Here is a 26,526-nt window from a genome sequence, read left to right as displayed (position 1 = left end):
CAGGCTCGAATTTCGGTCCAACAGGGTGGCATCTTTTTTTTCCCCACAGCTGGTTGGAAAAAGCTTGACAGAAGGGGGTAGACCCGGTGGATGTGTCTCAACGTCACTGTTTATGATTAAATAACCTTTATCTTCGACGCTGTATGTTTTTATAGAAGTGAAAAGGGCGGGGGGGAAACGTATCTGTCCTGTCGGAAACCGATTAGCTACAGTAGCGTTTTACGTCGAATAATTCCTCGTTTTGGGTATCCAGTTGATCGGACGTGTCGGTCTTGTTGATTTCATCTCGCCTAGCTGGCTGGCTAGCCATTTTCGGATAAAGAAATAACGATCTCCGTGGATTAATTGAACTACAGTACGATGAGTACCTTGAATTCTGTGGATCGAGTTGAACTGTGCGAGAGCCTTTTGACATGGGTACGTATAAAATGAATTATCTTGGTCGCCGATTCAACCCGATTTTTAATGAACGATTGTGAGACGAAATGTAGCTAGCTAGCTTGCGTTGGCTGCCAAACATACATAGCAAACTAGCGTAGCCCAAAACCGAGTTCTTCAGAACCCAAGGGGCCCAAAACAAGGTGGTTTACAGCCGATCCTCTTGGGTTATCAGCTGATGATGGTATGGCTGACAGCTGGCCCATGTGAACTACAATCGACGCTCTGTTTTAACGTTTAGAAACCTCGTTAATAATCCTCGCTTACAATATGGTTTTTGAAAAATGTATTCCTCAACGTTCACATCAAATCAAAAATAATTTCACAAATGCAAAAAAATACACTTACTGTACGGGGTTAACAGTTGCAGCCGACAGTATTATTCAATTACAACACTTTTCTGGCGTACTTCCTCCAGTTACACACAAGTGTTCGGAGACACAGATAACTAATTAGCACAGTAGTCGGTTGGTGATGCTATCCGGGATCCTTGGGATGTCCCCTAACCATAACCATGATCCTTACCCTAACCTTAACTCTTACCTTAAAGTGGCACTCCAGTCTCCTTTTCACCTAATGTAACCATAGGCATTAACACCAGTAGATAGTGATAACGCTTAGGGCTGGGCGGTATACCGTATTTTATGATATACCTGTCTTGATGCACGGACCGGTTTGGGATTTTTACTTTACCTTCTATAATGGTATTTGAATTTTTGCTTTGTTACATGTGAAACGCCTTGTGTAACGTCCATTTTTATAGTTTACTTCGCAACTTGTCATCTCTCCGCTGTCTCTCTCTCTATGCCGCTTTCTACACACCTGTCAGTCACTCAAGGAGTGCATTTGTTGTTCCTTGACCAGGAGACACTAGCGTTCAGTCTGCATGTTCACTGCAGCACATGCTGTTATGTGTACAATGTTGATGTTAACTATGATGTTTTCACTTTGCTTCTTAATATACACTACCATTCAAAAGTTTGGGGTTTTTCCTTTATTTTTCCTGAAGCAAGGGGGGAGGCCGACGACATCACGACTTCCCATCAAACCAACTCCTTGAAGTTTGCAGCTCAGTCTAAAAAACACTATTTTGCTCAAAACATATTTTTGTACCCTTTAGTGTGTGTATTTTATTGTATTTATACTTAGGATATTGCTTTTCAACAGGAAAAGTTAAAAAAAATCACAGGATGACATTTTACATTTAAACTTGAAATACCCCACTAGGGTTCTTGAGGGCTAGTGTCAGCACTGCATGAGTTCTCTTCTAAATTATCCCGTGGCTGAGACTCTTGACTCCCAACAGCAGGTTGTCATATGGCACATGACAAAAATGTAATATTTCATTGATTAAATTATAAGGAAGTTGACAGACAGAGACCTTGCTTTCTCCTTACATCCTCATCCTCTGCAGGAGACGTGTTGTAATTGTTAGAGCCTTTACTCAGTACTTTGTTGAAACACCTTTGGCAGCGATTACAGCCTAGAGTCTTCTTGGGTGTGACGCTACAAGCTTGGCACACCAGTATTTGGGGAGTTTCTCCCATTTTTCTCTGCAGATCCTCTCAAGCTCTGTCAGGTTGGATGGGGAGCGTCGCTGCACAGCTATTTTCAGGTCTCTCCAGAGATGTTTGATCGGGTTTAAGTCCGGGCTCTGGCTGAGCCACTCAAGGACATTCAGAGACTTGTCCCGAAGCCACTCCTGCGTTGTCTTGGCTGTGTGCTTAGGGTCATTGTCCTGTTGGAAGGTGAACCTTCACCCCAGTGTGAGGTCCTGAGCAGGTTTTCATAAAGGATCTCTCTGTACATGTTGGCTAATTGATTAATCAGTGTCCTGTATTTATTTGCATTCCAGCGCTAAGCCCAGGCTACTTAATGGTGGCCTATTCACTGCAAACGGCTCTGCTCAAGAGGTGATTCAGAACCATACAACAGCCTACTCAGGTTGTGAAGTGGTGCCATGAACTCAATACTGAACCCTGGAAAGTGTGGGTTTACTCAAGACTTCGCAAAACATCCTCCTCCTCTGCAGCAGACGTGTTGTAATTGTTAGAGCCAAGTTTAGTTGTGCTTCTGTTATTGGAACAACTAGATATGACTAATATCTGTCAACAACCTGTTTGCATTTCCCTAAATGGACCGTCTACATAGTCTTTATTTTGGTGATATATTTCCTGTGAGTTCAGATATCCCTCCACTCCACCCATCTGTTTGTTTCCTCTCCTTTAGAAGTGTGTGGGAGTGTGGATTTCCTCTTCAGCGTTCTCTCATTAGATGCCGGCGGGGCTCTGCCTGGTGCAGTTCATTTGGACGAGGAGAGGAGAAATAGCCGAACTAAAAATACTTCAAATGGAAAAATGGAAACTGCATAAAAAGCTAAGCTAGGCTTGGGCGGTATCCATATTGTCATAGCTTCATACAGACCTTGTGTCATACCGGCACTGGACACAAGGGGCCGCTATTTTCAAACCCCACTGAGTCGCTGCAATCCAAAGGTTAGCAATGCTAACAAGTACATGTAAACTCCCATAGCGGATGTTAGCTAAATGGTAACGAGTGCATTGTGAACATTTATATACAGTTTCTGAAACTATTTGCAGGACAGACATCCCAGCTCATAAAGTTAAGTAACTCAAAAATGCTACTCAGTTTGCTTTACGCACCAAACAAATATTAGACAGCAAGGCTCTTTATCCAGGAGGGGGGTTCTCTGCTGTTACCAAGAGAAGCTTGATTTTGCGAGAAGTTAATCACTTAGCTAGCTAGATAATTAGCAAACCAAATGCAACCTGCAGAGCATTTAGCACATTTTAGACAGTTAACTTAATAGTTATACGATGTCTAGCTGGAAAACGTTTAGTTGTGAATTCCATAATGTAACCAGACAGCTGAACGTGACTCACAAGGCTCACCTCACTCGTGGTTGTAAACAAACACCATGTGACTGGGAACTACTTGTAAGCTTCATAATGTGACCGGTGAAATGAAGAAAGCAATCTGCTTCATCTCCTAACGTACTGCACAAGTTGACTGAAGGTATTTACTTAAAAGTAGCCACATATTCAAATGTATTAAAAAAACTTCAAATAAATAGTTTTGACGGTAATGAAAAAACATCCCGTGGCTATTTCCAAATACCCAGAAACCGATGTTAAAAATAGTTCCTTGAGTCCCCCAGGGGCTTTGGTGGTTATTTTTAGATTTACATTTTATAAGATTAGCAGATTAATTAGGATTTGATCCATCGGAGTTGGCTTTATTTCGTAAGAAGGTGGATGGACCTTGTACCAGTCCATGTTTCTTGGAGTGGACATTGTTTACGAGGAGGTGGTGGGGTCTGCTCTGCTGACCAGTGTCCCTGGCTCTGCCTCTGCTACACAGAGCTCACAGCCAGGCTAGGGTTTCCTAACCAGCACGTGAAGGGCTACATTTAAAACCCCACAGCAACTTTGTCAACATGTACTGTAATGGGTCTTCTAGCCCGGCCATCTGGCGGCCACTCATCATCTCTATGCTACTCCACAGGGGACTGTTATGTATTCAAGTACACAATATTATTAAGCTAATCACTGACCACCAAACATAAGCAGCAAATTATCTTCTTATTACATAAAACGATTACAGTTCATGAGCTGGGTTTAGTTCAGTAATATTTATTTGTCAGAGTCATCAGAATTTAATTCAGTTGGCTGCAGAAGGTTTGAAAGTGGCAGTTGAGTTCAACATTTAGTACATTCTTCTCCCTCCCCACACATTTTCATAAGCAGCAGTACAGTGAGAGATGTGACGTGTGGGAACCAGCCTAGCTAATGGCCCTGACGATTGTCACATCTGATCAGGATTAGGGTCAGGCCTGACCATATCTCATAAGCACATCATCTGCACAGTACACAAATGTAATGTAAGAAATGTGCACACGAAAGTCAATTCTCTTTCTGATCTGTATACTGTATATTTTTGTCTTTTAAATGGCTGTTGTAACTGCAATTTGATGCAACCTTTCTCGGTGGAAAATCACCTTGATTTGCTTTTTGTAGTGGGGAAATTATGAAAAGGCAGCCTGATGAAAAACCATAGCAGAGCCTTTTTCAAGCCTCTCTAATTCTCAAAGGAAGGTAGTGGTAAAATTACACCCCATCCTGTGTGACTTGCATGAAAATGACCAGAGAAGGATGCAGAAAGTAGAGACTAATTTGTCTGCAGGCCTTTTTCTTCTCCAAGACACACTACCAGTCAAAAGTTTTAGAACACCTACTCATTCAAGGGTTTTTCTTTATTTGTACTATTTTATACATTGTAGAATAATAGTGAATACATCAAAACTATGAAATAACACACATGGAATAATGTAGTAACCAAAAAAGTGTTAAACAAATCAAATATATTTTATATTTGAGATTCTTCAAATAGCCGCCCTTTGCCTTGATGACAGCTTTGCACACTTTTGGTATTCTCTCAACCAGCTTCACCTGGAATGCTTTTCCAACAGTCTTGAAGGAGTTCCCACATATGCTGAGCACTTGTTGGCTGCTTTTCCTTCACTCTGCGGTCCGACTCATCCCAAACCATCTCAATTGGGTTGTGGTCGGGGGATTGTGGAGGCCAGGTCATCTGATGCAGCACTCCATCACTCTCCTTCTCGGTAAAATAGCCCTTACACAGCCTGGAGGTGTGTTGGGTCATTGTCCTGTTGAAAAACAAATGATAGTCCCACTAAGCCCAAACCAGATGGGATGGTGTATCGCTATAGACTGCTGTGGAAGCCATGCTGGTTAAGTGTGCCTTGAATTCTAAATAAATCACAGACAGTATCACCAGCAAAGCACCCCCACATCATCACACCTCCTCCTCCATGCTTTATGGTGGGAACTACACATGCAGAGATCATCCGTTCACCCACACCTCGTCTCACAAAGACACAGCGGTTGGAACCAAAAATCTCCAATTTGGACTCCAGACCAAAGGACAAATTTCCACCGGTCTAATGTCCATTGCTCATGTTTGTTGGCCCAAGCAGGTCTCTTCTTCTTATTGGTGTCCTTTAGTAGTGGTTTCTTTGCAGTAATTCGACCATGAAGGCCTGATTCACACAGTCCCCTTTAAACAGTTGATGTTGAGATGTGTCTGTTACTTGAACTCTGAAGTATTTATTTGGACTGCAATTTCTGAGACTGGTAACTCTAATGAACTTATCCTCTGCAGCAGAGTTAACTGTGGGTCTTCCATTCCTGTGGCGGTCCTCATGAGAGCCAGTTTCATCATAGCGCCTGATGGTTTTAGCGACTGCACTTGAAGAAACTTTCAAAGTTCTTGAAATGTTCAGTGTTGACTGACCTTCATGTCTTAAAGTAATAATGGACTGTCATTGCTTATTTGAGCTGTTATGCCATAATATGGACTTGGTCTTTTACCAAATAGGGCTACAGTTGAAGTCGGAAGTTTACACACACTTAGGTTGGAGTCATTCAAACGTGTTTTTCAACCACTCCACAACTTTCTTGTTAACAAACTATCGTTTTGGCAAGTCGGTTAGGACATCTACTCTGTGCATTACAAAAGTAATTTTTCCAACAATAGTTTACAGACAATGCCATGGTATCACAATTCCAGTGGGTCAGAAGTTTACATACACTAAGTTGACTGTGCCTTTAAACAGCTTGGAAAATTCCAGAAAATGATGTCATGGCTTTAGAAGCTTCTGATAGGCTAATTGACATCATTTGAGTCAATTGGAGGTGTACCTGTGGATGTATTTCCAGGCCTACCTTCAAACTCAGTGCCTCTTTGCTTGACATCAAGGGAAAATCAAAAGAAATCGGCCAAGACCTCAGAATTTTTTTTTAGACCTTCACAAGTCTGGTTCATCCTTGGGAGCAATTTCCAAATGCCTGAAGGTACCACGTTCATCTGTACAAATAATAGTACGCAAGTATAAACACCATGGGACCACGCAGCGTCACACCGCTCGGCAAGGAGACCCATTCTGTCTCCTAGAGATGAATGTACTTTGGTGAAAAAAGTGCAAATCAATCCCAGAACAACAGCAAAGGACCTTGTGAAGATGCTGGAGGAAACAGGTACAAAAGTATCTATATATCCACAGTAAAACGAGTCCTATATCGATATAACCTGAACGGCTGCTCAGCAAGGAAGAAGCCACAGCTCCAAAACCGCCATTAAAAAAGCCAGACTACGGTTTGCAACTGCTCATGTGGACAAAGATCGTACTTTTTGGAGAAATGTCCTCTGGTCTGATGATACAAAAATAGAACTGTTTGGCCATAATGACCTTCATTATGTTTGGAGGAAAAAGGGGGTAGCTTGCAAGCCGAAGAACACCATCCCAACCGTGTAGCACGGGGGTGGCAGCATCATGCTGTGGGGGTGCTTTGCTGCAGGAGGGACTGGTGCACTTCACAAAATAGATGGCGTCATGAGGAAGGAAAATTATGTGGATATATTGAAGCAACATCTCAAGACATCAGTCAGGAAGTTAAAGCTTGGTCGCAAATTGGTCATTCAAATGGACAATGACCCCAAGCATACTTCCAAAGTTGTGGCAAATGGCTTAAGGACAACAAAGTCAAGGTATTGGAGTGGCCATCACAAAGCCCTGACCTCAATCCTATAGGTTAAACCAGCTCTGTCAGGAGGAATGGGCCAAAATTCACCCAACTTATTGTGGGAAGGATGTGGAAGGCTACCCGAAACGTTTGACCCAAGTTAAACAATTTAAAGGCAATGCTACCAAATACTAATTGAGTGTGTGTAAACTTCCGACCCACTGGGAATGTGATGAAAGAAATAAAAGCTGAAATACATCATTCTCTCTACTATTATTCTGACATTTCACATTCTTAAAATAAAGTGGTGATCGTAACTGACCTAAGACTGGGATTTTTTATTAGGATTAAATGTCAGGAATTGTGAAAATAATAGTTTTATTGAATTTGGCTAAGGTGTATGTAAACTTCTGACTTCAACTGTATCTTCTGTATGCCCCCCCTACCTTGTCAAAACACAACTGATTGGCTCAAACGCGTTAAATTCCACAAATTAACTTTTTAAGAAGGCACACATGTTAATTGAAATGCATTCCAGGTGACTACCTCATGAAGCTGGTTGAGAGAATGCCAAGCGTGTGCAAAGCTGTCATCAAGGCAAAGTGTGGCTATTTGAAGAATCTCAAATATAAAATCTATTTTGATTAGTTTAATACTTTTTTGGTTACTACATGATTCTGTATGTGTTATTTCATAGTTCTGATGTCTTCACTATTATTCTACAATGTAGAAAATAGTAAAAATAAAGAAAAACCCTTGAATGAGTAGATGTGTCCAAACTTTTGACTGGTACTGTAAATTGCCAATATTGCCGTTAACCTTTCCACATTTCCAAGCCTAAAGTGAAGACCCTGCAGTGCCACATTGACGTTAACAAATCAAATCACATTTTATTTGTCACATGCTCCGAATACAACAGGTGCAGACCTTACAGTGAAATGCTTACTTACAAGCCCTTAACCAACAATGCAGTTTCAAGAAAGAATACCAAAAAAAAAATCACACAACAAAAAATACAATATAAAATAATACGAAATAAAAGTAACAAATAATTAAAGAGCAGCAGTAAAAATAACAATAGCGAGGCTATATACAGGGGGGTACCGGTACCGAGTCAATGTGCGGGGGCACATAGTCGAGGTAATTGAGGCAATATGTACACAAGAGATGAGTTGGGGTCATTTCCATATGAAAGGAGCCATGAGCACCAACATGGTGTCAAATGAAAGTTTAGAGACTATAAAGGCATAGAAACAATTGTCAGCCATTTTTTTTGTGTCTTAAAAAGTACGTTTTATTTTCTGGTCAAACAGAAGGAAAAAGGCTCTTAGAAAACATCTAACTAATATAATAATAATTATTATTATTTATAGTAATATAACTACCAAAAGTTATAATAGGTATTGAAAATCTAAACACAATAATATTTAAGTAAAGACTCCTGCCAACTAATATCAACACTTATATTTAGTTTGGGATAAATTATTTGCCAGAAATCTTGCTTGTTTGTAAGTGCCCAAATACTTATTTTCCACCATAATTTGCAAATAAATTCATTAAAAATCCTACAATGTGATTTTCTGGATTTTTTTCTTCTCATCTTGTCTGTCATAGTTGACGTGTACCTATGATGAAAATTACAGGCCTCTCTCATCTTTTTAAGTGGGAGAACTTGCACAATTGGTGGCTGACTAAATACTTTTTTCCCCCACAGTATATTTAGTTTGGGATAAATTATTTGCATTCTGTTAACCTCTACGGGATCGGTGTCCCGTATACCGGACGGTTGAGCCAACGTGCGCAAATGTGATTAGCATGACTGTTGTAAGTAACAGCAAACTTTCCAGGACATAGACATGTCTTATATGGGCAGAAAGCTTAAATTCATGTTAATCTAACTGCACTGTCCAATTTACAGTAGCTATTACAGTGAAAAAATACCATGCTATTGTTTGAGGAGGGTGCACAACAACCAAAAAACTATCACGGCAACTGGTTTGATACATTCACCTCTGAAGGTAAATAATGTACTTACATTCAGTAATCTTGCTCAGATTTGTCATCCTCAGGGTCCCAGAGATAAAATGTAGCATAGTTTTGTTTGATAAAATCAATTTTTATATTCAAATGTAGGAACTGGGTTCTACAGTTTGAACCCCTGCTGTCTCTGGCTCCACACCCACCCCGCCCGGCAATCTAGATGTGTGAAAGTTAGTGTATAAGCTAATGATCCATCATGTATGACATTCCTGGTTTTGTATTACCATATTATTTTTGTATGTTCTCTATAGTTATGTACTTAAAAAATGTATCGATTGACCAATTCGGCACATTTGGGCAGACTTGATACAAAATAGACTTGATGCTTCACTGGATCAATCTGAAACTTTGCAAACATGCTGCTGCCATCTAGCGGCCAACATCTAAATTGCACCTAAACTGCAATATTATATTGTGGCCTTTCTCTTGCATTTCAAAGATGATACAAATATATATAAATAGAAAACACATGTTTTTTTGGTTTGTATTATCTTTCTAATGTGTTACATTCTCCTACATTAATTTCACATTTCCACAAACTTCAGTGTTTCCTTTCAAATGGTATTAAGAATATGCATATTCTTCCTTCAGGTCCTGAGCTACAGGCAGTTAGATTTGGGTATGTCATTTTAGGCGAAAATTGAAGAAAAGGGTCCGATCCTTAAGACGTTAAAAAACCTTAATAATTCCTTTACCAAAAAGCCACATATCTTTAAGATATTTTCAAATGTTTCCCTCATGAGGAGGGAAGATAATGAAAGTTTAAACCTACCGATTAGTTCAATTGATTTGATTTGCTATACAGTGCCTTCAGAAAGTATTCTGACCCCTTGACCTTTACCACATTCTGGTAGGTTACAGCCTTATTCAAAAATGTGTTAAATTGTTTTTTTCCCTCATCAATCTACACACAATTTCCCATAATGACAAAGTGAAAACAGGTTATAATCTTTTACAAATGTATAAAAATCTGAAATATCACATTTAAGCTCAAGCCCTGTCAGGTTGGATGGGAAGCGTCGCTGCACAGCTATTTTCAGGTCTCTCCAGAGATGTTTGATCGGGTTCAAGTCCGGGCTCTGGCTGGGCCACTCAAGGATGTTCAGAGACTTGTCCTGAAGCCACTCCTGCCTTGTCTTGGCTGTGTGCTTAGGGTCGTTGTCCTGTTGGAAGGTGAACCTTCGCCCCAGTCTGAGGTCCTGAGCGCTCTGGAGCAGGTTTTCATCAAGGATCTCTCTGTACTTTGCTCTGTTCATCTTTGCCTCGATCCTGACTAGTCTCCCAGTCCCTGCCGCTGAAAAACATCCCCACAGCATGATGCTGTCACCACCATGCTTCATCGTAGGAAGGGTGCCAGGTTTCCTCCAGAAGTGACGCTTGGCATTCAGGCCAAACAATTCAATCATGGTTTCATCAGACCAGATAATCTTGTTTCTCATGGTCTGAAAGTCCTTTAGGTGCCTTTTGGCAAACTCCAAGCGGGCTGTCATGAATTGCCCGTCACTCAGAGCCTGTAACACAGTGAGAAAATAGGCCTTTATCACATAGAGGGGTTGGTTGCTTAGCAACAAAACGGATGCGTGCTCAACTATGGGACAAAACAGACAGTGTTGGCGTGAGATTGTTGACAACATGTAATCTATATTATGTCTCCAATGTTTATTGAAAACATAAATACATTTGCACAATGACAACTTGTCTCAAATACATCCTTCCAGTTGTTGGTTAGCTAGCTAGTGAATTCTTGCCATATTAGTCATGAAATCAATCAAAACAAGACATGGTTTCAATAACAAGATGAGAACGAGCCACTTACGATTCCCCACATGGCAGTTCCTTGTCATTCTTGCTAGCAATCTGGCAATCCAGAATCACAATAACACGCTGACTTCTGCCCCATGGAAGCTCTCAGATAGTTTTTTGTGACATTGTCAGCTATCCCATCTATATGATGTAGACCTAAATTCTTACTCAGTATCCTAACCCCCCCCATCCTAACCCCCCCCATCCTAACCCCCCCCCCGTGACCTGAAGAGACGTCGGCCCCATTTGGTGTGAGGTGCTCTTATACAAAGGATCCACTACTCTTTTTTTTTTCCTAAACCCCTTTTGCTCCATTTGGTGAGTTTCCACAGCTGGCCCATAATAGACATTATAGGAACGTCTATAAGACGCTGTATAGCAGGGTTCTTCAATTCCGGTCCTGGAGGGCCGAAACACCTCTGTTTTTCATCCTCTCCTTCTAATCAGGGGCTAATTCAGACCTGGGACACCAGGTGAGTGCAATTAACTACCAGGTAGAAATAAAAAACAGAAGTGTTTCGGCCCTCCAGGACCGGAATTGAAGAACCCTGATCTATAGGCTCCATGGGACAGCTGTGGCCTCCCAGGACCATAGAGATAGATGGAGGACTCCTCTTTGTATCTGTGCCATTGTAGCGTCTGTGACAGCATGGCCAGCGCCATAGGAATCCCCACCCAGTTGACTACACTGAACATAAATATAAGCGCAACTTGTAAAGTGTTGGTCCCGTGTTTCATGAGCTGAAATAAAATATCCCAGAAAATGTTCCATACGCACAAAAAGTTTTATTTCTCTAAAATGTTGTGCAAAAATGTGTTTACATCTCTGTTAGTGAGTGTTTATCCTTCGCCAAGTTAATCCATCCACCTGACAGGTGTGGCATATCAAGAAGCTGATTAAACAGCATGATCATTACACAGGTGCACTTTGTGCTGGGGACAATAAAAGGCCACTCTAAAATGTGCAGTTTTGCCACACAACACAATGCCACAGATGTCTCAAGTTTTGAGGGAGCCTGCAGTTGGCATGCTGACTGCAGGAATGTCCACCAGAGCTGTTGCCAGAGAATGTAATGTTAATTTCTCTACCATAAACTGCCTCCAATGTTGTTTTTGAGAATTTGGCAGTACGTCCAACCGGCCTCACAACCGCAGACCACGTGTATGGCGTCGTGTTGGCAAGCGGTTTGCTGATGTCAATGTTGCGAACAGAGTGCCCCATGGTGGCAGTGATGTTATGGTATGGGCAGGCATAAGCTACGGACAATGAACACAATTGCATTTTATCAATGGCAATTTGAATGCACAGAGATACCGTGACGAGATCCTGAGGCCCATTGTCGTGCCGTTCATCCGCCGCCATCACCTCATGTTTCAGTATGATAATGCTCGGCCCCATGTCGCAAGGATCTGTACACAATTCCTGGAAGCTGAAAATGTCCCAGTTCTTCCATGGCCTGCATACTCACCAGACATGTCAAAGGCTTCATCTACACTGATTTTTGAAGTGGATTTAACAAGTGACATCAATAAGGGATCATAGCTTTCAGCCGGATTCACCTGGTCAGTCTATGTCATGGAAAGAGCAGGTGTTCCTAATGTTTTGTACACTCAGTGTACAGCTGCGCAATTTATATAATGCATTGATATGTAGCTAGCTAGCTTGCTTAAATGACAACAGAGAGAACAAAGAATATAGCTATCCTTGTGCATGTGAAAATGTGAATGATGTCTGGAATCCGACACGGTTTCAGTAGAATTATCAAACGGTAAGAGTCAGACAAACGTCAACCATCAACATGTCAACAGCTCGTATAGGCATGGTTTAGCTGAGACTCATCTCTTGAGGTGGCAACTTCCTCTGAGGTGGCAACTTCCTCTAATGACCCACCTGACTGTACCAGGACTCATTCAACCAACCACTAATGACCCAGCTGACTGTACCAGGACTCATTCAACCAACCACTAATGACCCAGCTGGCTGAGGGAGGGGAGGGAGGGGAGGGAGGGAGGGAGGGAGGGAAGGAGAGTTAGGAGGGAGGGAGGGAGGGACTGTAAAGTGGTTCTCTCCGTTCTGTTCTCGCTGCTCAGATCAGGGTTGCATCAGTAGGCCTACTCTGACACTCAGACCTGCCACTAACATATCCTTGGTGGTGAGGTAAGTCTGGAGTATTTATAGCGCTTCATTTCACCTTAGTGTGTCTGTACAGCATGACTCATAACAAATATAAGTCTAAACATAGCCTTTAAAATGAAATATTAGCCTCAAATGTAAAAAAAAAGAAAACAAATTCTACTTCTGAATGCTATTACCCTTTTACTAGGTAATAATAATAATAATAATAATAATAATAATAATAATAATAATAATAATTAATTTATATAGCCCTTTCCATTATACAGATAAAAAAACAAAAGGTCATGCAGCTCTTGGGCTGGTCAATGGTCTAGGCCTAGCTCAATAATGGTCTCCTGAAAGTCGGTCGTGTAGGGAATAGCCTACGACTTGGAGACATTACATTCAGGACTGAGGTGATTCCTTCTTACGTGTGACTGTAATTATGGCATTGACCATGGCACCTCCGTGTCTTGTGACTGTAATTATGGCATTGACCGTGGCACCTCCGTGTCTTGTGACTGTAATTATGGCATTGACCATGGCACCTCCGTGTCTTGTGACTGTAATTATGGCATTGACCATGGCACCTCCGTGTCTTGTGACTGTAATTATGGCATTGACCATGGCACCTCCGTGTCTTGTGACTGTAATTATGGCATTGACCATGGCACCTCCGTGTCTTGTGACTGTAATTATGGCATTGACCATGGCACCTCCGTGTCTTGTGACTGTAATTATGGCATTGACCATGGCACCTCCGTGTCTTGTGACTGTAATTATGGCATTGACCATGGCACCTCCGTGTCTTGTGCCTGTAATTATGGCATTGACCATGGCACCTCCGTGTCTTGTGACTGTAATTATGGCATTGACCATGGCACCTCCGTGTCTTGTGACTGTAATTATGGCATTGACCATGGCACCTCCGTGTCTTGTGCCGCTCCTCTGCTGAGTTCAGCCTGTTTTATTCAGAGTGACAACACTGCTGGGTCTGGTTCATCAGATGGGCATGGACAACTAATTACATGTTATGGGGCGGCAGGTGGCTTAGTGGTTAAGAGCGTTGTGCCAGTAACCGAAAGGTCGCTGGTTCTAATCCCCGAGCCGACTAGGTGAAAAATATGTCGATGTGCCCTTGAGCAAGGCACTTAACCCTAATTGCTCCTGTATGTCGCTCTGGATAAGAGTGTCTGCTAAATGACGAAAAAAATAAATAATAATAATAATTAATTTATATAGCCCTTTCCATTATACAGATAAAAAAACAAAAGGTCATGCAGCTCTTGGGCTGGTCAATGGTCTAGGCCTAGCTCAATAATGGTCTCCTGAAAGTCGGTCGTGTAGGGAATAGCCTACGACTTGGAGACATTACATTCAGGACTGAGGTGATTCCTTCTTACGTGTGACTGTAATTATGGCATTGACCATGGCACCTCCGTGTCTTGTGACTGTAATTATGGCATTGACCGTGGCACCTCCGTGTCTTGTGACTGTAATTATGGCATTGACCATGGCACCTCCGTGTCTTGTGACTGTAATTATGGCATTGACCGTGGCACCTCCGTGTCTTGTGACTGTAATTATGGCATTGACCGTGGCACCTCCGTGTCTTGTGACTGTAATTATGGCATTGACCATGGCACCTCCGTGTCTTGTGACTGTAATTATGGCATTGACCATGGCACCTCCGTGTCTTGTGACTGTAATTATGGCATTGACCATGGCACCTCCGTGTCTTGTGACTGTAATTATGGCATTGACCATGGCACCTCCGTGTCTTGTGACTGTAATTATGGCATTGACCATGGCACCTCCGTGTCTTGTGCCTGTAATTATGGCATTGACCATGGCACCTCCGTGTCTTGTGACTGTAATTATGGCATTGACCATGGCACCTCCGTGTCTTGTGCCTGTAATTATGGCATTGACCATGGCACCTCCGTGTCTTGTGACTGTAATTATGGCATTGACCATGGCACCTCCGTGTCTTGTGACTGTAATTATGGCATTGACCATGGCACCTCCGTGTCTTGTGCCGCTCCTCTGCTGAGTTCAGCCTGTTTTATTCAGAGTGACAACACTGCTGGGTCTGGTTCATCAGATGGGCATGGACAACTAATTACATGTTATGGGGCGGCAGGTGGCTTAGTGGTTAAGAGCGTTGTGCCAGTAACCGAAAGGTCGCTGGTTCTAATCCCCGAGCCGACTAGGTGAAAAATATGTCGATGTGCCCTTGAGCAAGGCACTTAACCCTAATTGCTCCTGTATGTCGCTCTGGATAAGAGCGTCTGCTAAATGACAAAAAAAAAAAAAAAAAATCATCATAGAGAGATAGGGCATGGACAAAGGTGCTCAGTATTTTACTAATTTCCTGCAAAGTCACAAAAAAACTGACAAGTGGAAGTCAGAGTAGCCTCAAGGCTCAACCTAATCGGTGTAGAGCTCCACTCCATTTTTCCGAAAGAAGTTAGGAATTTTAAGGCTATGTGAAGAATGAATAGGGGAGAGGGCTAGGTGTCAAGTAATGATGGATGCCATTTAAGGTGGGTATCTCTGTGTAATGTTTCAGAGCAGGAAATGATTCTGTTTTTCTGAATTGTCCTTTTTCATCTAGATCCAAACGTTTGGATTGGAGGCACCGTGCAAGACAGTGGACGATCTCACAAGTGGGATTGTCATGGCCCAGGCCCTACAGAAAATGTAAGTGTCAGTGATTTACACCTTTGTACTGTTTTACTTTTGAACTGCTGGAAATGAGTTTTGTGAAACCATCAAACCAACCTTTTAGGGGGTATTGTGGCTAGGTGTTGTGGCTAGGTGTTGTGGCTAGGTATTGTGGCTAGGTATTGTGGCTAGGTGTTGTGGCTAGGTGTTGTGGCTAGGTATTGTGGCTAGGTGTTGTGGCTAGGTGTTGTGGCTAGGTATTGTGGCTAGGTATTGTGGCTAGGTGTTGTGGCTAGGTGTTGTGGCTAGGTGTTGTGGCTAGGTATTGTGGCTAGGTGTTGTGGCTAGGTGTTGTGGCTAGGTGTTGTGGCTAGGCGTTGTGGCTAGGCGTTGTGGCTAGGCGTCGTGGCTAGGTATTGTAGCTAGGTTTTGTGGCTAGGCGTTGTGGCTAGGCGTTGTGGCTAGGTATTGTGGCTAGGTGTTGTGGCTAGGCGTTGTGGCTAGGTATCGTGGCTAGGTGTTGTGGCTAGGTATCGGGGCTAGGTATTGGGGCTAGGTATTGTAGCTAGGCGTTGTAGCTAGGTGTTGTAGCTAGGTGTTGTAGCTAGGCGTTGTAACTAGGTTTTGTGGCTAGGTGTTGTGGCTAGGCGTTGTAGCTAGGCGTTGTAGCTAGGCGTTGTAGCTAGGTGTTGTAGCTAGGCGTTGTAGCTAGGCGTTGTAGCTAGGTATTGTGGCTAGGCGTTGTGGCTAGGCGTTGTAGCTAGGTATTGTGGCTAGGCGTTGTGGCTAGGCGTTGTGGCTAGGCGTTGTAGCTAGGTATTGTAGCTAGGCATTGTGGCTAGGTGTTGTGGCTAGGTGTTGTGGCTAGGCGTTGTGGCTAGGCGTTGTAGCTAGGTATTGTGGCTAGGCGTTGTAGCTAGGTATTGTGGCTAGGCGTTGTGGCTAGGCGTTGTAGCTAGGTATTGTGGCTAGGCGTTGTGGCTAGGCGTTGTAGCTAGGTATTGTAGCTAGGCGTTGTAGCTAGGTGTTGTAGCTAGATATTGTGGCTAGGCGTTGTAGCTAGGTATTGTGGCTAGGTATTGTAGCTAGGCGTTGTAGCTAGGCGTTGTGGCTAGGCGTTGTGGCTAGGCGTTGTAGCTAGGTATTGTGGCTAGGCGTTGTAGCTAGGTGTTGTGGCTAGGCGTTGTAGCTTCTCTCCACTTTCTTTCTCACAATTGTGATCACTTACCTTTCTCTTCTCCAGAGACATTGTGTATTTCACTGACAACTGGATCAGTAGGATCAAGCCTGAGGTGGGAGATAACTGGCGGCTAAAGGTATGATGGTGATACATGGTGGTCGTTTTAATACATTGTCTTTTTGTGTTGCTGTCATCTGCTCTCAAGCCTTTGTCATACATGTCCATTCCCTTGTCAGTGTCACATTCCCAATCTCACATCTTCACTCCTCTTTTCAGATCAGTAATCTAAAGAAGGTGTTGAAAGGTATACTGGACTACAACCAGGAGGTCCTACAGCAGCAGATCGATGACTTCACCCTGCCAGACATCAGCCTGATAGGAGAACACTCAGACGCTGCAGAGCTGGGCAGGATGCTGCAACTCATACTAGGCTGCGCTGTCAACTGTGAGCAGAAACAAGGTCTGTCTGTCTGTCTGTCTGTCTGTCTGTCTGTCTGTCTGTCTGTCTGTCTGCTCAGCATGGGCTAGGCTACCTGGTATATTAGTGATAGGGGACAAAATCCATACAGTTACATATCGGGATATTATTTTTGACGATATATCGTATAGTTCTGACAATATCGCAATATTATTTTTGCGCTAGGTTGCTGTACCTGCACCAAAACTCATTGTTTTACAGTACTTTTATTTCCATGACTGATCAAAACTCATTTTCTCATGGCTCTCTCTTGTCCTCTGCAGCAGGTGAGCAATATGTTTGTCCTAGAGTTATTATTGTGTTGTCCTAGAGTTATTATTGTGCACAGCCTTGTCCTAGAGTTATCATTGAGTTGTTATTGTACACAGCCTTGTCCTAGAGTTATTATTGTACACTGCCTTGTCCTTGAGGTTTTATTGTACACTGCCTTGTCCTTGAGGTTTTATTGTACACAGCCTTGTCCTAGAGGTATTATTGAGTTATTAGTGTACACAGACTTGTCCTATAGGTATTATTGTACACAGCCTTGTCCTAGAGTTATCATTGAGTTATTAGTGTACACAGACTTGTCCTAGAGTTAATGAGGTATTAGTGTACACAGCCTTGTCCTAGAGTTATCATTGAGTTATTAGTGTACACAGACTTGTCCTAGAGTTATTGTACACAGCCTTGTCCTATAGTTATTAGTGTACACAGCCTTGTCCTAGTTATCATTGAGTTATTAGTGTACACAGATTTGTCCTTGAATTATTATTGTACAGACTTGTCTTGAGATATTATTGTACACAGCCTTGTCCTGGAGTTATTTTTGAGTTATTATTGTACACAGCCTTGTCCTAGAGTTATTATTGTCTGCAGACTTTTCCTAGTTATTATTGAGCTATTATTGTACACAGCCTTGTCCTAGAGTCTTTAGACAGTACACAGCCTTGTCCTAGAGTCTCTAGACAGTACACAGCCTTGTCCTAGAGTCTAGACAGTACACAGCCTTGCCCTAGAGTCTAGACAGTACACAGCCTTGTCCTAGAGTCTAGACAGTACACAGCCTTGTCCTAGAGTCTCTAGACAGTACACAGCCTTGTCCTAGAGTCTAGACAGTACACATCGTTGTCCTAGAGTCTAGACAGTACACAGCCTTGTCCTAGAGTCTAGACAGTACACAGCCTTGTCCTAGAGTCTAGACAGTACACAGCCTTGTCCTAGAGTCTAGACAGTACACAGCCTTGTCCTAGAGTCTAGACAGTACACAGCCTTGTCCTAGAGTCTAGACAGTACACAGCCTTGTCCTAGAGTCTAGACAGTACACAGCCTTGTCCTAGAGTCTAGACAGTACACAGCCTTGTCCTAGAGTCTAGACAGTACACAGCCTTGTCCTAGAGTCTAGACAGTACACAGCCTTGTCCTAGAGTCTAGACAGTACACAGCCTTGTCCTAGAGTCTAGACAGTACACGGCCTTGTCCTAGAGTCTAGACAGTACACAGCCTTGTCCTAGAGTCTCTAGACAGTACACAGCCTTGTCCTAGAGTCTAGACAGTACACAGCCTTGTCCTCGAGTCTAGACAGTACACAGCCTTGTCCTAGAGTCTAGACAGTACACAGCCTTGTCCTAGAGTCTAGACAGTACACAGCCTTGTCCTAGAGTCTAGACAGTACACAGCCTTGTCCTAGAGTCTAGACAGTACACAGCCTTGTCCTAGAGTCTAGACAGTACACAGCCTTGTCCTAGAGTCTAGACAGTACACAGCCTTGTCCTAGAGTCTCTAGACAGTACACAGCCTTGTCCTAGAGTCTAGACAGTACACAGCCTTGTCCTAGAGTCTAGACAGTACACAGCCTTGTCCTAGAGTCTAGACAGTACACAGCCTTGTCCTAGAGTCTAGACAGTACACAGCCTTGTCATAGAGTCTCTAGACAGTACACAGCCTTGTCCTAGAGTCTCTAGACAGTACACAGCCTTGTCCTAGAGTCTAGACAGTACACAGCCTTGTCCTAGAGTCTAGACAGTACACAGCCTTGTCCTAGAGTCTAGACAGTACACAGCCTTGTCCTAGAGTCTCTAGACAGTACACATCGTTGTCCTAGAGTCTAGACAGTACACATCGTTGTCCTAGAGTCTAGACAGTACACAGCCTTGTCCTAGAGTCTAGACAGTACACAGCCTTGTCCTAGAGTCTAGACAGTACACAGCCTTGTCCTAGAGTCTAGACAGTACACAGCCTTGTCCTAGAGTCTAGACAGTACACAGCCTTGTCCTAGAGTCTAGACAGTACACAGCCTTGTCCTAGAGTCTCTAGACAGTACACAGCCTTGTCCTAGAGTCTAGACAGTACACAGCCTTGTCCTAGAGTCTAGACAGTACACAGCCTTGTCCTAGAGTCTAGACAGTACACAGCCTTGTCCTAGAGTCTAGACAGTACACAGCCTTGTCCTAGAGTCTAGACAGTACACAGCCTTGTCCTAGAGTCTAGACAGTACACAGCCTTGTCCTAGAGTCTAGACAGTACACAGCCTTGTCCTAGAGTCTGTAGACAGTACACAGCCTTGTCCTAGAGTCTAGACAGTACACAGCCTTGTCCTAGAGTCTAGACAGTACACAGCCTTGTCCTAGAGTCTAGACAGTACACAGCCTTGTCCTAGAGTCTCTAAACAGTACACAGCCTTGTCCTAGAGTCTAGACAGTACACAGCCTTGTCCTAGAGTCTAGACAGTACACAGCCTTGTCCTAGAGTCTCTAAACAGTACACAGCCTTGTCCTAGAGTCTAGACAGTACACAGCCTTGTCCTAGAGTCTAGACAGTACACAGCCTTGTCCTAGAGTCTAGACAGTACACAGCCTTGTCCTAGAGTCTAGACAGTACACAGCCTTGTCCTAGAGTCTAGACAGTACACAGCCTTGTCCTAGAGTCTAGACAGTACACAGCCTTGTCCTAGAGTCTAGACAGTACACAGCCTTGTCCTAGAGTCTAGACAGTACACAGCCTTGTCCTAGAGTCTAGACAGTACACAGCCTTGTCCTAGAGTCTAGACAGTACACAGCCTTGTCCTAGAGTCTCTAAACAGTACACAGCCTTGTCCTAGAGTCTCTAAACAGTACACAGCCTTGTCCTAGAGTCTAGACAGTACACAGCCTTGTCCTAGATTCTAGACAGTACACAGCCTTGTCCTAGAGTCTCTAAACAGTACACAGCCTTGTCCTAGAGTCTCTAAACAGTACACAGCCTTGTCCTAGAGTCTAGACAGTACACAGCCTTGTCCTAGAGTCTAGACAGTATACAGCCTTGTCCTAGAGTCTCTAGACAGTACACAGCCTTGTCCTAGAGTCTAGACAGTACACAGCCTTGTCCTAGAGTCTAGACAGTACACAGCCTTGTCCTAGAGTCTAGACAGTACACAGCCTTGTCCTAGAGTCTCTAAACAGTACACAGCCTTGTCCTAGAGTCTAGACAGTACACAGCCTTGTCCTAGAGTCTAGACAGTACACAGCCTTGTCCTAGAGTCTAGACAGTACACAGCCTTGTCCTAGAGTCTAGACAGTACACAGCCTTGTCCTAGAGTCTAGACAGTACACAGCCTTGTCCTAGAGTCTAGACAGTACACAGCCTTGTCCTAGAGTCTAGACAGTACACAGCCTTGTCCTAGAGTCTCTAGACAGTACACAGCCTTGTCCTAGAGTCTAGACAGTACACAGCCTTGTCCTAGAGTCTCTAGACAGTACACAGCCTTGTCCTAGAGTCTAGACAGTACACAGCCTTGTCCTAGAGTCTAGACAGTACACAGCCTTGTCCTAGAGTCTAGACAGTACACAGCCTTGTCCTAGAGTCTAGACAGTACACAGCCTTGTCCTAGAGTCTAGACAGTACACAGCCTTGTCCTAGAGTCTAGACAGTACACAGCCTTGTCCTAGAGTCTCTAAACAGTACACAGCCTTGTCCTAGAGTCTAGACAGTACACAGCCTTGTCCTAGAGTCTAGACAGTACACAGCCTTGTCCTAGAGTCTAGACAGTACACAGCCTTGTCCTAGAGTCTAGACAGTACACAGCCTTGTCCTAGAGTCTAGACAGTACACAGCCTTGTCCTAGAGTCTAGACAGTACACAGCCTTGTCCTAGAGTCTAGACAGTACACAGCCTTGTCCTAGAGTCTCTAGACAGTACACAGCCTTGTCCTAGAGTCTAGACAGTACACAGCCTTGTCCTAGAGTCTCTAGACAGTACACAGCCTTGTCCTAGAGTCTAGACAGTACACAGCCTTGTCCTAGAGTCTAGACAGTACACAGCCTTGTCCTAGAGTCTAGACAGTACACAGCCTTGTCCTAGAGTCTAGACAGTACACAGCCTTGTCCTAGAGTCTAGACAGTACACAGCCTTGTCCTAGAGTCTAGACAGTACACAGCCTTGTCCTAGAGTCTAGACAGTACACAGCCTTGTCCTAGAGTCTCTAAACAGTACACAGCCTTGTCCTAGAGTCTCTAAACAGTACACAGCCTTGTCCTAGAGTCTCTAAACAGTACACAGCCTTGTCCTATAGTCTAGACAGTACACAGCCTTGTCCTAGAGTCTAGACAGTACACAGCCTTGTCCTAGAGTCTCTAAACAGTACACAGCCTTGTCCTAGAGTCTAGACAGTACACAGCCTTGTCCTAGAGTCTAGACAGTACACAGCCTTGTCCTAGAGTCTCTAGACAGTACACAGCCTTGTCCTAGAGTCTCTAGACAGTACACAGCCTTGTCCTAGAGTCTAGACAGTACACAGCCTTGTCCTAGAGTCTCTAAACAGTACACAGCCTTGTCCTAGAGTCTAGACAGTACACAGCCTTGTCCTAGAGTCTAGACAGTACACAGCCTTGTCCTAGAGTCTCTAAACAGTACACAGCCTTGTCCTAGAGTCTAAACAGTACACAGCCTTGTCCTAGAGTCTAGACAGTACACAGCCTTGTCCTAGAGTCTAGACAGTACACAGCCTTGTCCTAGAGTCTAGACAGTACACAGCCTTGTCCTAGAGTCTCTAAACAGTACACAGCCTTGTCCTAGAGTCTAGAAAGTACACAGCCTTGTCCTAGAGTCTAGACAGTACACAGCCTTGTCCTAGAGTCTAGACAGTACACAGCCTTGTCCTAGAGTCTAGACAGTACACAGCCTTGTCCTAGAGTCTAGACAGTACACAGCCTTGTCCTAGAGTCTAGACAGTACACAGCCTTGTCCTAGAGTCTAGACAGTACACAGCCTTGTCCTAGAGTCTAGACAGTACACAGCCTTGTCCTAGAGTCTAGACAGTACACAGCCTTGTCCTAGAGTCTCTAGACAGTACACAGCCTTGTCCTAGAGTCTCTAGACAGTACACAGCCTTGTCCTAGAGTCTAGACAGTACACAGCCTTGTCCTAGAGTCTCTAGACAGTACACAGCCTTGTCCTAGAGTCTAGACAGTACACAGCCTTGTCCTAGAGTCTCTAAACAGTACACAGCCTTGTCCTAGAGTCTAGACAGTACACAGCCTTGTCCTAGAGTCTAGACAGTACACAGCCTTGTCCTAGAGTCTAGACAGTACACAGCCTTGTCCTAGAGTCTCTAAACAGTACACAGCCTTGTCCTAGAGTCTAGACAGTACACAGCCTTGTCCTAGAGTCTAGACAGTACACAGCCTTGTCCTAGAGTCTCTAAACAGTACACAGCCTTGTCCTAGAGTCTAGACAGTACACAGCCTTGTCCTAGAGTCTAGACAGTACACAGCCTTGTCCTAGAGTCTAGACAGTACACAGCCTTGTCCTAGAGTCTAGACAGTACACAGCCTTGTCCTAGCGTCTCTAGACAGTACACAGCCTTGTCCTAGAGTCTCTAGACAGTACACAGCCTTGTCCTAGAGTCTAGACAGTACACAGCCTTGTCCTAGAGTCTCTAAACAGTACACAGCCTTGTCCTAGAGTCTAGACAGTACACAGCCTTGTCCTAGAGTCTAGACAGTACACAGCCTTGTCCTAGAGTCTCTCAACAGTACACAGCCTTGTCCTAGAGTCTAGACAGTACACAGCCTTGTCCTAGAGTCTAGACAGTACACAGCCTTGTCATAGAGTCTCTAAACAGTACACAGCCTTGTCCTAGAGCCTAGACAGTACACAGCCTTGTCCTAGAGTCTCTAAACAGTACACAGCCTTGTCCTAGAGTCTAGACAGTACACAGCCTTGTCCTAGAGTCTAGACAGTACACAGCCTTGTCCTAGAGTCTAGACAGTACACAGCCTTGTCCTAGAGTCTCTAAACAGTACACAGCCTTGTCCTAGAGTCTAGACAGTACACAGCCTTGTCCTAGAGTCTAGACAGTACACAGCCTTGTCCTAGAGTCTAGACAGTACACAGCCTTGTCCTAGAGTCTAGACAGTACACAGCCTTGTCCTAGAGTCTAGACAGTACACAGCCTTGTCCTAGAGTCTAGACAGTACACAGCCTTGTCCTAGAGTCTAGACAGTACACAGCCTTGTCCTAGAGTCTAGACAGTACACAGCCTTGTCCTAGAGTCTGTAGACAGTACACAGCCTTGTCCTAGAGTCTAGACAGTACACAGCCTTGTCCTAGAGTCTAGACAGTACACAGCCTTGTCCTAGAGTCTAGACAGTACACAGCCTTGTCCTAGAGTCTCTAAACAGTACACAGCCTTGTCCTAGAGTCTAGACAGTACACAGCCTTGTCCTAGAGTCTAGACAGTACACAGCCTTGTCCTAGAGTCTCTAAACAGTACACAGCCTTGTCCTAGAGTCTAGACAGTACACAGCCTTGTCCTAGAGTCTAGACAGTACACAGCCTTGTCCTAGAGTCTAGACAGTACACAGCCTTGTCCTAGAGTCTAGACAGTACACAGCCTTGTCCTAGAGTCTAGACAGTACACAGCCTTGTCCTAGAGTCTAGACAGTACACAGCCTTGTCCTAGAGTCTAGACAGTACACAGCCTTGTCCTAGAGTCTAGACAGTACACAGCCTTGTCCTAGAGTCTAGACAGTACACAGCCTTGTCCTAGAGTCTCTAAACAGTACACAGCCTTGTCCTAGAGTCTCTAAACAGTACACAGCCTTGTCCTAGAGTCTAGACAGTACACAGCCTTGTCCTAGATTCTAGACAGTACACAGCCTTGTCCTAGAGTCTCTAAACAGTACACAGCCTTGTCCTAGAGTCTCTAAACAGTACACAGCCTTGTCCTAGAGTCTAGACAGTACACAGCCTTGTCCTAGAGTCTAGACAGTATACAGCCTTGTCCTAGAGTCTCTAGACAGTACACAGCCTTGTCCTAGAGTCTAGACAGTACACAGCCTTGTCCTAGAGTCTAGACAGTACACAGCCTTGTCCTAGAGTCTAGACAGTACACAGCCTTGTCCTAGAGTCTCTAAACAGTACACAGCCTTGTCCTAGAGTCTAGACAGTACACAGCCTTGTCCTAGAGTCTAGACAGTACACAGCCTTGTCCTAGAGTCTAGACAGTACACAGCCTTGTCCTAGAGTCTAGACAGTACACAGCCTTGTCCTAGAGTCTAGACAGTACACAGCCTTGTCCTAGAGTCTAGACAGTACACAGCCTTGTCCTAGAGTCTAGACAGTACACAGCCTTGTCCTAGAGTCTCTAAACAGTACACAGCCTTGTCCTAGAGTCTAGACAGTACACAGCCTTGTCCTAGAGTCTAGACAGTACACAGCCTTGTCCTAGAGTCTAGACAGTACACAGCCTTGTCCTAGAGTCTAGACAGTACACAGCCTTGTCCTAGAGTCTAGACAGTACACAGCCTTGTCCTAGAGTCTAGACAGTACACAGCCTTGTCCTAGAGTCTAGACAGTACACAGCCTTGTCCTAGAGTCTCTAGACAGTACACAGCCTTGTCCTAGAGTCTAGACAGTACACATCCTTGTCCTAGAGTCTCTAGACAGTACACATCCTTGTCCTAGAGTCTCTAGACAGTACACAGCCTTGTCCTAGAGTCTAGACAGTACACAGCCTTGTCCTAGAGTCTAGACAGTACACAGCCTTGTCCTAGAGTCTAGACAGTACACAGCCTTGTCCTAGAGTCTAGACAGTACACAGCCTTGTCCTAGAGTCTAGACAGTACACAGCCTTGTCCTAGAGTCTAGACAGTACACAGCCTTGTCCTAGAGTCTCTAAACAGTACACAGCCTTGTCCTAGAGTCTCTAAACAGTACACAACCTTGTCCTAGAGTCTCTAAACAGTACACAGCCTTGTCCTATAGTCTAGACAGTACACAGCCTTGTCCTAGAGTCTAGACAGTACACAGCCTTGTCCTAGAGTCTCTAAACAGTACACAGCCTTGTCCTAGAGTCTAGACAGTACACAGCCTTGTCCTAGAGTCTAGACAGTACACAGCCTTGTCCTAGAGTCTCTAGACAGTACACAGCCTTGTCCTAGAGTCTCTAGACAGTACACAGCCTTGTCCTAGAGTCTAGACAGTACACAGCCTTGTCCTAGAGTCTCTAAACAGTACACAGCCTTGTCCTAGAGTCTAGACAGTACACAGCCTTGTCCTAGAGTCTAGACAGTACACAGCCTTGTCCTAGAGTCTCTAAACAGTACACAGCCTTGTCCTAGAGTCTAAACAGTACACAGCCTTGTCCTAGAGTCTAGACAGTACACAGCCTTGTCCTAGAGTCTAGACAGTACACAGCCTTGTCCTAGAGTCTAGACAGTACACAGCCTTGTCCTAGAGTCTCTAAACAGTACACAGCCTTGTCCTAGAGTCTAGAAAGTACACAGCCTTGTCCTAGAGTCTAGACAGTACACAGCCTTGTCCTAGAGTCTAGACAGTACACAGCCTTGTCCTAGAGTCTAGACAGTACACAGCCTTGTCCTAGAGTCTAGACAGTACACAGCCTTGTCCTAGAGTCTAGACAGTACACAGCCTTGTCCTAGAGTCTAGACAGTACACAGCCTTGTCCTAGAGTCTAGACAGTACACAGCCTTGTCCTAGAGTCTCTAGACAGTACACAGCCTTGTCCTAGAGTCTCTAGACAGTACACAGCCTTGTCCTAGAGTCTAGACAGTACACAGCCTTGTCCTAGAGTCTCTAGACAGTACACAGCCTTGTCCTAGAGTCTAGACAGTACACAGCCTTGTCCTAGAGTCTCTAAACAGTACACAGCCTTGTCCTAGAGTCTAGACAGTACACAGCCTTGTCCTAGAGTCTAGACAGTACACAGCCTTGTCCTAGAGTCTCTAAACAGTACACAGCCTTGTCCTAGAGTCTAGACAGT

At 44.1% G+C, this 26,526-nt stretch overlaps 1 pseudogene across 1 annotated transcript in view; it reads left to right on the top strand.

Moving 5' to 3' along the window:
• The first annotated feature begins 45 nt into the window (after positions 1 to 45).
• Positions 46 to 26,526, top strand: part of LOC311127546 (protein Hook homolog 3-like) — a 69,297-nt pseudogene continuing 42,816 nt past the window's right edge. The window contains exons 1-4 of the transcript in view: positions 46 to 417; positions 15,578 to 15,663; positions 16,871 to 16,943; positions 17,084 to 17,267. The product of the transcript in view is annotated as a protein Hook homolog 3-like (transcript). The remainder of the gene's footprint in view (positions 418 to 15,577; positions 15,664 to 16,870; positions 16,944 to 17,083; positions 17,268 to 26,526) is intronic.

This window comes from Coregonus lavaretus (assembly GCF_964263955.1).
Source record: "Coregonus lavaretus genome assembly, chromosome: 4".
Taxonomy (NCBI): Eukaryota; Metazoa; Chordata; class Actinopteri; order Salmoniformes; family Salmonidae; genus Coregonus; species Coregonus lavaretus.
The sequence above is the reverse complement of the archived record's forward strand: the minus strand, read 5'-3'. Positions and strand labels throughout refer to the sequence as shown.